The sequence below is a fragment of the Microcebus murinus genome, chromosome 20, assembly GCF_040939455.1.
Source record: "Microcebus murinus isolate Inina chromosome 20, M.murinus_Inina_mat1.0, whole genome shotgun sequence".
In the NCBI taxonomy this organism is placed as follows: Eukaryota; Metazoa; Chordata; class Mammalia; order Primates; family Cheirogaleidae; genus Microcebus; species Microcebus murinus.
This window is the reverse complement of record NC_134123.1, coordinates 20147098-20161701: the sequence shown is the minus strand read 5'-3', so window position 1 is coordinate 20161701 and position 14604 is coordinate 20147098. Positions and strand designations below refer to the sequence as shown.

The window sequence follows — 14604 nt, the reverse complement described above, 5'->3', positions numbered from 1 at the left end:
GAAAGATGCTACCTAGGAAGGTGGAACATCACAAATGGGGCTCTATAATGCTGAGCAAAAGGTTAAAAGAAAGGCAGGAATTCCAGGCTGTCTTACTTCATAACTGACAGGGGCAGCAGATCTTTCCCAGAAAGGGAGTGGGAGGTAGGGCATTTAGGCACAGGAAGAAGTAGGGCCAACAGCTCGAAATAGAGGAACATGAAGAACTGATGACATTTAGGGGAGCATTGACAGGAATAACAGCTATGAATCTAACAATCCCTAGCATTGTAGGATTGGAAAGGCCCTCAGAGCATTCAGGTAAAATTCCAACCCACTGTACAAATGACATAAACATTTCTTCAAGGGGATAACATCCCTCTAGTTGAACACCTCTGGCAATGGGAAATGCGCAACCTTGGGAAATCAAGATTTTGGAAGTATATGTGAATGAGGTTCAATTGAACTTCAATTCATTTTCAATTCAACAAATATCGACATCTCAATATCTATTAAGTGCCTACTATGTGCCAGACACTATAGGCACTGGGCTGTGTGAATACTATAGACATAGCCCCTACTCTATGAATCTTATAATCTAACGAGGAAGATGGGTACATAAACGTGCAAGTAGAATAGGGAAAATAGAGGGTGCTGCTCAAACACAGGGTAGGAAGCCTAACAGAGCCAGGCATCTAGGAAGTCTTCACAAAACAGGCTGCATCTAGGCTGGGGCTTGAAGGGTGCTGAGGGGTTAGCTGAGGGCAAGTTGGAGCGACCCACGGGAGTGAGAGAAAACGGGTGCTTAAGATTTCCCAGCTTCCAAAGAAATTCAGAGTGTTGCAAGAAGAAGGTGGAGTCTAGATATCGACGAGCCTTTCCAGCCATGCAGTGGGGTGTGGGCTTAATTCCAGGGGCAGTGAGAAGCCTGTGAAAGGTTTCAGGCAGGAGAAGCGCCCTCTGTCTGCTACGCGGTGGGGAGATGCTGCGGTATCCGGGGGTGGTTTGAAGGAGGCCAGGACCTGAGATGGGAAGGCCCTGGTGGCACAAGGGATGACCAAAAGTAATGCGCTCCTCTATAACAAGATCGAGACAAAACCAAAGTGATAAAGTTCCTCCCTCACCTTTCCTGGGCAGGAACCAAAGCGGCTATCCCTACGTTTGCCCCATCACAGCCAGGTGTGGTCAGGGGGATGGCTCCTTGCCCCTCTTCCCAGATAGGAAAGCTGAGGCTCAGGGTCCCGCGTTAAAAATCGAGGAGAAAAAAAAAAAAATCGAAATGGCCTCCCAAGAAGCTGCCCGAAGTCTCGCACGATCCTTCGAGGGTCCTGGGGCCTGCCCCACTTCTCTGCCAACCATCCCCAACGGGCCTTCTTTGCTATGGAAACTGTCCTCCCGCCCTCCTCCGCGCCTCCATTTCTCCAATGGACCCTGGGAAATGCAGTGCGCCTCCACCGGCCTGCCCGCGGCGCGAGCCCACTCCTCGTCCTTAGAGGACTACAAGTTCCAGGAGGCCGTGCGAAAACGCCGGCCGTCTCTGGGGGATGTGGTCTTGACGGAGAGACCCAGGAACCAGCGGGCGGGGCCGCAGAGAGAGGGGACGACGCTCCCAATGGGCAGCCTTCTGGGCGGGGCCCGGGTCGCCATTGGCTACGGCGGCGCGGGGGAGGCGGGGCGGAGGAATGAAGCGCGGAGCTGTTCGCCGCTCCAGGTGCTGAGTCCGAGGGAGGCTCCGGATGCGAGAGCCGCGGTCTCCGCTGCAGCTGCCGCCGCCGCCGCCGCAGCCTCAGCCGCCGCAAGAGCCGGAGCTGTGAGGAGCCGGGACCGTGAGGAGCCGGGAGGAGCTGGGTGCGCTGCCGGGCGCTGACCGCCCTCCCGACCGCCGTCAGAGGTCGGTGCTGCTGAATTCGCTTTTGTTTTATTGGGGAGGGGCTGGACTGAGGCGCGAGGGGACCTGGGGAGTTGATGGTGGGACCTGTTCTCGCTGCTCTCTAGACCATCTGTCCCGGACAGCTGCTGACTGCCCCCAGGCCTCCCGTGGCCCGGCGCCTAAGGTCGGAGCAGCTTGGGTTCGTTTTTGCTTTGTGGTGGAGAGAGCTCTTGAGCGTGAGGGGCGAGGGCTGGGGGACCCCCCGTCTCTCCTGGAAGAGCATTCACGCTGGGAGCCTCCCTCCCCCGGTGCCTGGGGACGAGGCTGCTGGATTACTGTGCATGGGAGGGGTGTTCTGGGATGGGAGGTTCAGAGGCGGGGGGGCCCTTCCCCACAACACCTCGGCTGCTTGAGCTTACAAAGGGGTCTGCTGGTGATGGATGAGATCGCGGACTCCTCCCCTCACTCAGACCCTCCTGGGGTTATTGAGCAAGGGCTGTTGGGGGCTAAGGAAGACCCTTCCCCATGCCTCCTCCGCCTGCAGCCTAGGGTTCTGTCGAGAGGAGGATGGAGGATAAGGATGGAGATGGAGGACTCTTATCCCTCCCACTTGGACCCTCCTAGGTTACTGGGGGAAGGGACTGGAATATGAGGAGGAAAGGGCTGAGAGACCACTCCCCACGTTGCTCGGAGTCACGGGTAAAGGAAAGCACTGACTGCGCTCGGAATCCTCTGCTCTCGTCCTGCGCCTAAGATCGGAGTGGCCTGGGTGTGGGAGGTTGTGGGGGTTAGTAAGAGGAGCTGAGGGACTCCTCCCCACCTCTCTCCACCCGGACCTCATCTGCCAGGCCCTCTCTGCCTGGACCCAGGCCAAGGGATCCGACTATGAGTCGAGAGGACCCTCCCTACCCCACCACGCCTCGGGACCGGGACCGCAGCGGGAGACCAGCCCCAGACGGGCATGGGCGGGGCGGGACAGGGCAGGTCCCCTCTCAAGCACATAGGAGCTCCAGGCAGACGCCCCCCACACCTGCAGATTCCCGGGTGCTGCTCCGCTCCCTGCAGGGCACGCCCCAAGTCCGGGCATTGGGACCTGGGTCTGGGACGCGCGGAGGCAGTTTTGGGCGCGGGGCTTTCGCGCTTGGCACAGGCATCCGCGAGAGGACAAAGCGGCGGTCGCCGCACTGGCAGGCCTGCGCCGCGGGCTGGGCGGGGGGCGCGGCCAGGGGAGGGGGGGCTTCGGGCGCGGCGCGGGTAGCTTCCACGGAAACGTGCCAGGAGCAGGGCGGGAGACAAAGCGCTCTTGCTCCTCACCGGCCAGCGCAAGCTGGGATGGAAAATCCCGGGGAAGCGGCAGCGGAGCCGGAGCAGGGCACTATGCCCCACACCCTTCTCTTTTCCTGAACCCTCTACACTAAGGCTAACCCAGTACCCGGGGTTCCATGTGCCCCATGACGACCAGGGCCCCTTCTGGGGGGGATTCAGGACCTGTGGCCACGAGGACAAGGCACAGGCGGGGACTCCACCTTGTGCGGAGGGACTGGAGCTCAAGGGACATGAGTGGGCCAGGGACTGGAGGGGCATCCTGACTGGACCTTCCCACACCCCATCAGCCATACTAGGTCAAATTTGGTTCTGGGACAGGGATGTGTTTAAGTGTGTGAGGGTTTGCACAGGTGATGGTGCAGGTCAGAGTGTGGGTGTGAATGCATGTGCTCCAGTGTTCGTGTGTGTCATGGCTGTGTGTGTGTGTGTATGTGGAGATAGCAACCATTTATTGCTGGGCTTTGATGTTGGGAGGATCAGTGTAGTCACCCCTTAGACTCTCAAGCCACAGTAATGCCCTAGGGTCGGAGTGATGTCCTCAGGGCGGAGGCAGCTTCAGGCTGCCTTGCATTTATCCTGCATACCTGGGTATTCACAAGTATGTGGAGCTTTCTTCAGCCCTTCCTCAGGTCTGACCCTAAGAGACTCTCCAGTCCCCTGCCCTGCCCTCAGAAACTATGTCCTGATACACTGGGGTGCCCTGAGGACCAGAATTCTGCCCCCTCCCCCACCAGCTGCCAAGTGAGGTTTTGGGGGGATCATGGACAGAATCATTTATGATGTGAGTTGAAGATTGTGTGGCAAGGCAACTTTTGTCACTTTGGCCTCCATGTCTGGAAGGGCCATGGGGCTAAGGTTGCTGGTCAGTCGCAGATGGTGTCTCAGAAATACTAGTACACTCAGAGAGAGGACATGAGGGTAACCGAGATATCACTACAGGGTAATGCCACTAGAGGATGAGCACAGCCCTCCCAGAGCTGTCCACCCCCAGCAAGTGACTCCAATTTCACAGTACTTTTATAGCAAAGGTACTGTGTGGATTCGAGATAATCTCCACAGAGCTCTCCTTCCCATTGAATGAGGGGTTAGATTGTGGCTAGCAGAACAACAAAAAGAGCAGGTACCAGACAGTGGAGCTACCATCCATCCAGCCCAGCCTGCCTGGTCCGGTCCTCACAAGTATCCATTGTCAGTATCGACAGCGACCTCTGCTGGGAGGAAGTTAAGCCACGGTGCAATTTGGCAACTAACACTTCCCCATGGTGGGCTCAGAGTGGGTGTGGGCATTGTTAGGTAATACCACAAACCTTTCCATCTGGGGGTTCCCCGCCTACCTTCAGAGTCCTGAGTTGATGTTCTTCTCTGCAATTCCTTTAGGCTAGTTCAAGCAGTAGAACTGCTGCTGTCTTTGCCCCTGTGGAAATGTTTAAAGGCAGCCTGAAGGCCTTTGTTCAAGTTTCTGTCCATTTGAGGGTGGGCATCAAATCCATTTTTGATGACAATGCATGGAAAACATTTATCAAGCTCAGGGAAGTTCAGGCATCTTTCTGGTCTTGCCCTCTACTTCTAATATTGCCTTCCCCCTTTCCTATTCCATGTTTATCCTCTTCTCTTTCTTATTATTATATTAGTCAATAACATATTTTTCAGAGACCCTCTTTTCCTCAATAACAATATGGCCCAGAAAGTACAGATATCGGGAGGCTATTACTAAAAGCAAAAATCTGGCAAACACTGGCTCTTCCAATCCTAATGACAGGAGTGAGGGAGATGGATGAGACATAGTGAGTCCTAAATGCCCACCTGGTGACATGTGTCTCTTCTTCTGGAGTTACTCTGAAGGGATTTCATGCAGTCACAAAATCTTTAGAGCTCCTCAAAGGAAAAAAGGTATTTAAATACCTGGTATTGTTCTTACTTTGGCATCCATGTGATTTGCATTGAACTACGTGACTCAGTATCATAAAGTAAAAATAGGACTTAATCTCTTCCTTGCCTGTTCGGAAGGTGACTGCATATGGTGTGTTGTGCTCTGCATTGGAGAGTGAAAAGCTAAATTACCTCATAAATTGAACCACCTGCTTATTCTGATTAGAGAATGGTGCTTAACATCACCTACGGGCAATAACATTATTTTATGTTTCTTTTAGTTCATACCTGAATCTTTGTCTTGTAAAACATTTCCTCATGTCCATCCATTATTACTTTTACTTGAAATTAATCAAGAATGTTTAATCCTTGTACTGAAGCCAAACAAATTAAATATCAGCAGATACAGGAAGATGTGGGTGGTGTTTCTGTTCTTTTTGGGCTCAAAAAAAAATTCTTGGAGTTCATAGGAAAGAAGAAAGGGCCTTAAGATGCAGTAAATCTTGTGGGTGGAGTTACAGCTTTCTGACGAGAGGCTCCTTAGAAATTTCCAGGAGGGCTGGTCATGTTGAAGAATCTGAACATGCATGCAAGTGGCAACGTGCTGGGAGTGAGACTGCAGTCCCTGGGATTCCTAAATCCCCGCATTAATGCAGCCTTTCTGGGAAATTTTTCCAAGTCCCTCCTGCTTCCTCAGGCTGCCAACTGAGTTGCTAAGAAGTGGAGCTGTCCAAGGTTCTGGAGAACTGGCCTCAGCCCCCCTGTTGGGGAGGGAGGACTTTAGGGCATGGAGCAGAAGCAAGAGCTGAGGGCCATGGCCTCTGTGAGAATTTCCTCAAAGCTGATCACAGAAAAAAAACAACATGAAAAGGGCTGTGGAGGCAATCCTGTATAAAGAATTACGAGCTAATAATAAGAGGAAAATTTTCTTGAGTCAGGCTCTTCACATGCAAGAATGTATTTAATCTTCACAGTCCTATGAGGTAGGTGGCGGTGTTATTCCCACTTTCAAGATGAGGAAACAAAGCTTTGAGAGGAAAAGGGATCTCCCAAGGTCATACAGAAAGGGCAGCGTTTAGGTTCCATCCTTAAACTCCAGAACCTCTTCCTTACCACTATTTTTTCTCGATTGCTATTATAGAAACAAAATTGAAGCACTGGAGTGTCCTATATAAGGCTCTAGTATTCTAGAGGCATTTGGGACCGACTAGGATTCAGATACAAATCACAAAGTCTTTTCAAGCTGAGCAAGGATAGTACCACCCACTTTACATCTTATTCTGGCAAAAGGTTTGTTACCCAAACTTGGGTTACTAAAGAAGGAAGAGGGCAGTGTAATGATCCTCATAACCAATAGCTCAGGCTTTTTGTTTCCAGAGTGGAAAATTTTCACAGGAAGCCAAGCCTGGATGGCAGCAAAGTATTGTTGTTGGTTTTTTTTCCCCCCCTTTTTAAGAAAGGAAGGAAATAAATGCCCTATGAGGAGACTATTATTATTTGACAAAGAGTGCACATAGAGCTAAAGAAATAGGGCTTATCATTATTTTCTAGCATCCTATTTGAAAGCTGAAGACATCTGGATATTATTAAAAGATTCCCTCTACCTATTCCCATTCTCAGATTTTCACAGGAAAACATCTAACACTTAAATAAAAGTTTCACTGTTGTGGGCCTTAGCATCACATTCCTATCCTTATGTCATCCCAGCCAAAGCTCTACCTTCATATGTGGCTGCAAGATTCCTGAGGGTGGACAGGTTTGGGGCTTGGTGGACTTCAGACTGCATGTCCTCTGGTCCTCCTAAGATGGCCCCAATCTTGCCACACACACAGGGGCCTGTTCCTGAGAACTCCCCATTCAGTAAATATAGGTTTGGGTATCTAAAGGGGTTAGAGAGGAATAGACTTGTGCTTTTTCTCCTCTCCCTGGGCCTCAGTCTGCACAATACCCAGAAAGGCAGCCTGGCCTTTTAAGAAAATGCCTCTGGCCAGGCATGGTGGCTCATGCCTGTAATCCTAGCACTCTGGGAGGCCAAGGGGGAAGGATTGCTTGAGCTCAGGATTTCGAGAGCAGCCTGAGCAAGAGTGAGACTCCGTCTCTACTAAAAATAGAAAGAAATTAGCCAAACAAAAATAGAAAAAATTAGCCGGGCACGGTGGCATGTGCCTGTAGTCCCAGCTATCTGGGAGGCTGAGACAGAAGGATTGCTTGAGCCCAGGACTTTGAGGTTGCTGTGAGCTAGGCTGGTGCCACGGTACTCTAGCCCAGGCAAGAGAGTGAGACTCTGTCTCAAAACAAAAAAAAAAAAAAAAAAGAAAGAAAAAAAGAAAATGCCTCACATCAAACTGGGTCTCCATTCCATTTTGAGTGATTCCCTCCCCTTCCAGTCTGGGGCTTTGCAAAGCTCTGACGAAAGGAGCAAAGGCTGCTATTGCTTTTCCCGAGGGCACTTGCAGGCCAAGGACCCGGTTCCCCATCTGGGTCTGCTCTGACTCATATGACCGCAGACAGATTTGATTGTTTTCTTATTTAGAGTCATTAATTAACTCTCCTCAGCATCAGAACAGTATGTAATAGGAGGGAGGCCATTTGTGAGGGTCTCTATGCAGCCATGCCCAGGGCTGAGTACCATCTCCTTTGCTAATAGGATCAGGAAATGGTTTTAATCCTGGCTATAACCCTTCAAAAAGCTTAGATTGTCAAGATTTCAGTCCAATCTGAGAAAGGAAACAAAATTAATTGCTAAGGCTGCTATAGTTATTCTGGCAAAAAGTGGGAGGCCCAGGGATCCCTCAAAGGAAGACTGGATTTTAAGTCATTCAACAAATATTTCTTGTGCCTGCAATGTGCCAGTCACAGAATGGGGCATGGGACACAACCCCAACATGGAATAAGTCCTGTCATATAGAAATCTTGAAAGGAATGAGGAAACAAATGTAGAACCCCTAAAAAGGGTGTGTGCTATAAATAGAGTTTTAGAAGTGGAAAAACCCTTAATAATCATAATCCATGATGTCTCTTGTAAGATGATGAAAGAGGACCAGGGAAGTGGAGGGTTGCTTTGGCCACAGCCCTGATTAGCAGCAAAGATGGGGCTTAGAACCCATGTTCTATAATGCCTAAATCATGTTCTTTCCACTGTCCTAAATGGTTGCTCTGTTCATGAAATTATCTAAAGGCATATTTCCATTAACATAGCCTTCTTTGACCCAACATAAACCCAAATTTAAAATTGAAGTAGAAATAAATAGATAAAATAGAACAAATAAAATGTCCATCTATATCTGTGTTGTCAAATATGGTAGCTGCTGACCACATGTGACCATTGAGCACTTGAAATGTGGCTAGTCCCAACTGAAATTTGCTGTAAGTATAAAATGTTAACCAGATTTCAAAAAATTAGTATGAAAAAAGAATGTAAAATATCTCAATGATAATATTGACTCCATTCTGAAATAATATTTTGGATATATTAGTTAAATAAAATATATTATTATTAAAATTAATTATACTTATATCTTTCTACTTTTTTAATGTGGCCACTAGAAAATTTATAAGTGTATATGTGCCTTACATTTATAACTCACATTATATTCCTACTGGACAGCGTTATTCTAGAGTGTTTCCATTTAGGGAGACATTTTCTTTATAAACTGAGGCATTTAGCAAAGTAGGTCTGTAATCAATTAATCTGGGGTTGAATGCTGGCTCTGTCATTTGGGCTGTGTGACCTTGAGCAAGTCATGCTTCTGTTTTCTCCCCTGCAAAATGGGGATGATAATAGAGCCTGCCTCCTACGTTATGAGCTAAATCACTTAGAACAGTGACTGGTCCACAGTGAGTGTTCACTTAATGTTAACTATTGTTATCAACAGAAGAGGCTCATACAATTTTACAAGATGGGGCAACAAGGCAGGAGAACAAGCGGACAATTTTCAGATAAATCAAGCAAAAAAGATTACTAGTTGAAGCATGATTGAAAACACTTGCTAAGTATAAACTCATGTATTACCATGATGTGGCCCCTATTTTCAGGCAGATAATGATGCTGAGGAAAGATATCAAGCCATTTACATAGCATACAATAAACAAATTAGCTAACTGCATTATGCACAGGTCTTGACTTCTGCTAATGGGTTGAGGAAGAGGATGATTAGAGGGTACTTGTACCAGATAACTCAAAACCTCTAAGTCTCTTAGACTCCAAGATTCCTCAAGGAAATGAGAGCCTTGTGCTCTGGGAGAAAGATTCTAGACAGGAATCAGACATACCCAAGGTCAAAGCCACTCACTGGACTTAGTCAAGACACTGAGTCTCAGTTTCCTCTTCTGTAAAATGGAGACAGTACCAACTCTCACAGCTTGCTGTGAAGATTAGATATTGAAAATAAAATATCTGGTAAATAGTAGGCACTCAACAAATAGTAGTTATGACTAATGGTATTTCAGGTGTTTTTTTAATAGAGAACTCTCTGTTCTTTAATAGAGAATTTGCTGTTCAGAATCTCCAGAGCCTTTCCTATAATTCCACTGCTTCATTCCCTATCTTTTCTCAGTCCCTGAAGGGGTTGAAAGGACAGTTTCACCTGATTGTGTGTGTCTACACCAAAATGGAGGGTCTTGGTAGCTTTGGGCACACTATACAATCTTGCATGTTCTTTGCTGTCCAATTAACACACGGAGATTCTTTCCCTGAGATAATGAGGCAAGCAGCAAAATGGGCATTGTTCTCCATTATGTTTATCCTCAAGTTCTGCCCTTGTGTTTAGAGAACTTTATGTGCAGCTTTGCTTTAGAAAGAGGGGGGACCTAAATCCAGAAGCCGAGCCCAGGACCATGTTCTCCTGCTCCCCAGGGCAGGCCCAGCTCTGAGGGGTACATTGTTGCTGTCCTTGACCATCTCTTCCTGTTCTAAAAGTTTGCCTTCTGGAAAGGAGATGACGGGGGGGGGGGAATATATATATATATATATATATATATATATATATATATATATATATATATATTAGATTAGTCTCACAGGAAGTGTTTTAGCAAGAGAGAAACTCGGTCAGATTTCCTGGCTCAAAGTGTGGTGGGGGGACTGAGGTAGGGAAGAGCCTGGAGGTAGGCTCACCCCTGATTCTGTTGACAGGGCCCATACTTCTAGGAACCAAGTACCAGTGCTGTGTTCTTTTGGGATAGTCTGGCCTTGAAATGCACATTTTCTCACTCATTCATTCTTTCATTCCTTCAGTAAATGCTGAACAGTGCTGGGCTGGGTTGTTTTGAGAATCCTTGCTGGGAGGAGCTAAGGGTTGGCTGGGGAGCAGAGAGATGCCCACGAGTGAACTGGACCAAGGAACAAGGGCGGAAGGAACTATAGGAGGTGGGTTGGCTATGGCAGAGACAAAGCTGTGGATCCCAACCAGACAGACTTGAGTTTGAATCAATCTCTTTTTCACTACCAAATATGTGGCCTTGGGCAGGTGCTTTAACCTTTCTGAGCCTCGTTTTTTTTCATCTGGGGCAATAAAACCAACTTTTCCTGGTCTGTCATGGCAATTACATGGCAACATATAAGACAATGCTTAGGGGTAATACTAATCTTCCTTTAGTGAGTGCTTACAGTGGGTCAGGCATTGTGCTCAGCAATTTATATGTGTATATGAGCACCATTATTATCCCTATTTTATAGCTGAGGAAGGCAATGCTCAGAAACTTTAGGTAACTTGCCCAAGGTTGCATAGACAGTAATAGGACCAGGACCCCAACCCAGGCAATCTGACTGCAGAGCCTTGTTCTTAATCACTGGGATCACTGCTTCTCAGGTTCAAAGTCAGCAGGAACCCAGTAACTATTATTTTGAAGGTGATTTGTGGTTCAGCTTGTGGAGAGGTCTTCTGCCTGGTCTTTAAATGTGGGTACAACATTGGAGGGGCTTTGAGGAGTGAGTGGGGTAGGGAAGGAAGGCAGGAAAAAGCTGTGATCAAATGAACAGGGGTAGAAATGCCACTGGCATGTTCTAGGGGTACTGAAATGGAAGGGAGTTGCTGTAGGAAATGGATGTTTGGAAAGCCTTGAATGTCAGGCTAAGAAGTGTTACCGTGCCAAAAATGTTCATAGGCAAAGAAAGAGATATGGAATCTGAAACTATGAATTTGGGGCATCTCACTGAATTGGGGCATTTTGTTACAGTGTGAGTGTGCTCACCAAGCATCTCAAAGCCAGAGCCTGTGGAGGGCGTGGCCAGATAGCACCAGGGTCCAGCATTCCTGCCAGTACTCTTTACTTTTCAAAGAATTTGCATGCCATTTTCTCTCATTTGGACTTCACAAAAGCCCTAGGCAGAAGAAGGGTGGCAGGTCTGCTACGAGGATTGCTGCCTTGTCAAGTGTCAGGCAGAAAAGACTGCTGGACAGTACAGATGCCAAGCACAGTTACAGTGCCCAAACCCAGGTAAAAGCTTAGGAGAGGTCTTCTTGGTAAGGGAGGAAGCAGATTTGCTCCCTGGGCTGAGACCTTTTCCCTGTGCTTTGGGAGGCAGACAGTATTATCCTTTGGTTCATGATTCCCCAGTGACACCACTGAGTGGCTGCCTCCCAGGGTGGCTGCTGTGAGGGCGTGAGTCAAGGTTATTGCAAATGCCATAGCCCTTTCTGGATGTAGCACCCGGCAGTGAGTGGCCCCCTCCCATGCAGAGAGCTTGTTCCACAAAAGGAGATTTTTCTGGACTTGCCATATTGAATTCATTCTGTTTATTTCTCTGTAGGCTGCAGGGGCTGAAAACCAAATCCCATCCTCCTCAGGCTGGTTAAAAGGAAAATCTATCTTTTCTAATGGCTGCAGTCACAATCTACACCAGATTTCTCTCCATGGCTACGCTTGTAATGACAATGGAAAACAAAGGCAGGAAGGGAGAGGGGCATGAACACAGCACTTCTTCCAAGAGGCACCTGCAATTCTGTGGAGGACGCAAGGCAGTGGGGAGGTAACTTTCACAGCTATGAGAGAGTCCCTTGATGAGTAAAAGAGTTTTGATGTGCAAAATGATAAAAGAAGATAAAAGAGATCATGGTGCCTCACTGTGTTTTCTTTGAAGAGTCATGCTAGGATTCCAGATGCTCTCCAGAGTTCTGGAAGGATGAATACAAGGGTGGGCAAGGCCTCGAAGATTTTGACAAGTTGTCGTGGGATAAGTGGCTAGTGATTGTAAATGTATCACAAATGAGAAATGACAAACACTTGGATATGGAATGTTAAGGGCTCATCTGGCCATTGACACCCCCCCCCCCGCCCCCGGAAACAATTAATGTGTGTCAACACATGCTGAATTCAGCAGGGTTGAATGATGACTTCTGAAGAATAAAATCAAGTTAGAAATAAGAACCAGTCAGAATAACAATAATAAAGGCACCGAAGGTTGGAATAGTCGGGCATCAGAAAGCAGGGCAGTGTGGTTACTTCAGAGCTACGTCATGAGCCAGGCCTCTTATACCTGATTGTTCAGACGCCAAGGCTCTGACATACCAATTCTTTGACATTTCTGTGATGAGCTCCCAGCACAGGGCCTGGCACACAGTAGGTGTTCAGCAAGTGTTCATAGCTTGCTCACACACCTGGTTCCCACTCCGTGGTAAGTAAGCCCTGTGCCAGGCAGTGGAGAGATGGAAATGAATGAGACATAGTCCCTGTCCTCGGGGAATTAGTCAATTCTAAATTAGAACAAGCTGTTCAGTGTAGGAAATATGCAAATGAATATGGCCACCTCGTGATATTCCCTTCTAGGTGCTTCCTCCTGCCTCCGGAATAACATAACCAGGTGAGGCAAATGGGGATTTTATAAATGCTGCCAACCTTATCTCACGTCAGGTCTGAGCAGGCCCAGCTGTGGAACCTGGGGTAGCAGACACAGGCTGATGTATTGCGGAAGCTTGTTGCATGCAATGAAAATGGTTTTCCTACATGCTTATTTGAAAGACCAGCTCTTGAGACCATTTGCCTGCAATTAGAGCACGCTGCCACAAGGGGCGCCATGAAGCAGTGTGGTTCAAGCAGCCATGCTTCCCACAGGCATGGTACGCTGAGCAAAGTACAGTTTTTCAGTGGTTAATCTTCAAAAGAACAGAATTTTAAATTAATTGATCATAAAGGAATTGCACACTTAATAGGGCCAAGCCATGATAATATATATATATATAGTGAGTGGAGAGCTGTGAATTCATCAACATTAATGTAACAAAATCTATTGTGTGCCTACTGTGTACAAGTAAAACACAAAGTCTCTGCCCTTAGGTACTCAGTCCTCCAAGGAAGACAGACAGAGGCAGATAATTACAGTGCAGCAAGATACGTGGTATAATGAAGGGAAGAGCAGAGAGCACTAGGAACATAGAGGGGTGACTAATTCTGCCGGAGGGAAAACACACACACACACACACACACACACACACACAGTCTTGTGTGTTGGGTCCAGACGTTAACCCCTGAGTCAGAGGATTTACGCCAACACTCACAGAAGGGGAAAAGCCAATGTGTTGGAGTACTTTGAGTTGCTGTAAGGAATTCAGATTGGTCTGTCAGGTGACTGGACATATAACTTATGTCTCTCTAGACCTCAGTTTCCTAATCTGGTGCTCTGCGGGCTTGGTAGTGGCCATCTTGACCATCTTAGCTGGAGCAGCATGAAGGTTACAGCAATGACTTTGATCTCCAGTGACCAGCCCTGGCCTCGTCCCCACGACAAGGCCTCCTTGGCACCTCTTTGGACCCTGGTGGTGCTACCACTTGATCATGAATGAAATGTTCCAAGGGATCACAGAGGATCAGCTATGATTCTGGCCCCAGAGGAACTTGGTGTTTGTGAGGTGTCTGCCTTTGGTGTCCAGTGGAAATGGTTTAGCTCTCCCAAAGAGCTGTTTGGTTTTAGCATTCTCCCCAGGCACCAGGGTGGCCCAACTATAGCGCTGACCACCGCACACACTGCCCTGCCTCCTTCTCACCAGCAGGTCTTCTGACCTGTGGCCCATCCCTGAGGCTACTCTCGGGAAAGTCTTGGCCCAGTCGAGCAGAGGACTGCTGGCAGCAAGCCAGTACCACCCCTGCCTCTCAGGCCCCTCAGAAGACAAGACCCTACCTGGCCTGTATCTCTCTCTGGAAACCTTCGTGGGCCCTAGCAGGCTATCTCCCTCCCACCCCCCAAACAAGCCCCCACCCTGCCTTTCCAAGGCCCCAGCCCTTCCCAGAATTGGCAGCTCTGTGTTAGAGGATACAGAGGCACAACCATCTTGAATAAATGAAAAAAATACCAGAGTGTTTAAATTTAAACAAACCATTTAAAGCTGCTAATTGCCCTGTAGAGAGTTTTAATAGACAATATATTAGACCAATACCTGGTTAAGAGAGCAGACAAATGGAGGCATTGAAAAAGCCTTCACTGAAAGTCCATTTATGAGTCTTAAAACAAGATCTTTGAAAATAATCCATGCTGGGCGCGGTGGCTCACGCCTGTAATCCTAGCATTCTGGGAGGTCAAGGCGGACGGATGGTTTGAGCTCAGGAGTTCGAGACCGGCCTGAGCA

General features: G+C 48.0%; 2 protein-coding genes across 2 annotated transcripts in view; both read left to right on the top strand.

The window, feature by feature from the left end:
- Window positions 1-14604, top strand: part of SLC7A6OS (solute carrier family 7 member 6 opposite strand) — a 319699-nt gene that overhangs the window by 187019 nt on the left and 118076 nt on the right. The window lies entirely within an intron of this gene.
- The window catches only part of SMPD3 (sphingomyelin phosphodiesterase 3), an 81139-nt gene continuing 68141 nt past the window's right edge, over window positions 1607-14604 (top strand). The window contains exon 1 of the mRNA XM_012742357.3: window positions 1607-1870. The gene's annotated coding sequence lies outside the window, so the exon portion shown is untranslated. The remainder of the gene's footprint in view (window positions 1871-14604) is intronic.